This window comes from Passer domesticus, chromosome 30 (assembly GCF_036417665.1).
Source record: "Passer domesticus isolate bPasDom1 chromosome 30, bPasDom1.hap1, whole genome shotgun sequence".
Lineage (NCBI taxonomy): Eukaryota > Metazoa > Chordata > Aves > Passeriformes > Passeridae > Passer > Passer domesticus.
Window position 1 is genome coordinate 5444466 of NC_087503.1, and position 1031 is coordinate 5445496.

Genomic DNA, 1031 nt, shown 5'->3' on the forward strand with positions numbered 1-1031 from the left:
CAGGGCCCCACAGTGTCACCATGGTCCCTTGCTTCCATGGGCCCTGTGCTGCTGCATTCCCCTCTCCCCTTCTCAGGCCACCCTGCCAGCTCAGAAATGCTCCTTGGGCTTCAGCCTTGGCCAACAGCCCCTGGCTCAGCTCCTCTGCAGCTCAGCACAAACACTGTCTGCTCCAGGCACTGCTGCCGCCCAACCAGCTCCTGGTTGCTGGAGGAGCAGCCCTGGGAACTGGTTTTGTTCCCTCAGTGGCACAACATCCCTGTTCTCACAGTGCCAAAGAAAGCTGTTGATGCCAAGTGCGGCCAGGATGAACCATTGCTGGGACTGCAGCCCCTCTCTTGGGGCCCTACAAACAGCGCTGCAAAAGGAGCCCCTTGGAGCTCTCCTGGGCCAGCGACTCCCTCTGAGTGGGGCCTCTCCCAGCCGGGAACTCTCCCGTTTGCTGCACTCAGGGATCCCTGAACAACGAGGGAGCCTGGGCCGATCCCCCCACTCCTCCAGGCTCAACCCTTCACCCGCTGGGGAGATGGCAAAGCATCCACAGGGAGCATTTCCTGCCCTCAGGGGAATTTCTCACAGGTGCCTTGCACTGACTCTTTGTGTCTGTGTGCACACAGGAGTGCCTGTGCTGGGGAATTGTGGCAGAAGTGCTGCTCTCTGAGGGGTTGGAGTGCCTTGGATAGCTGAGTCAGTCAGACCTGTAGGTAAGGTTAAGTCACAAGGTCTAAGTGAAGTTAAATGCTGCTAAGAGTTGTTCTTTTGCTAAGTTGTTAAGTTTAATATAAGTTATAAGCTAAGTTAAATACTGTTAAGTGTTATTCCTCTGTTCTTTTGCTATTTCATAGGTTTTAAGTTAGGTGAAATAGCGTTAAGTGCTTTTCTTTTGCTAAATTGTGAAGTTTAAGGTGTCAGTTAGGGTTAAGATGTAAGACAAGTCCAGTTAAGTTTGAGCTCTGTTAAGCTTTAAAGCCACAATCCTTTTATCCTTGCCCTCACTGTCCTTGTGTCACTCACACACACACACACACACA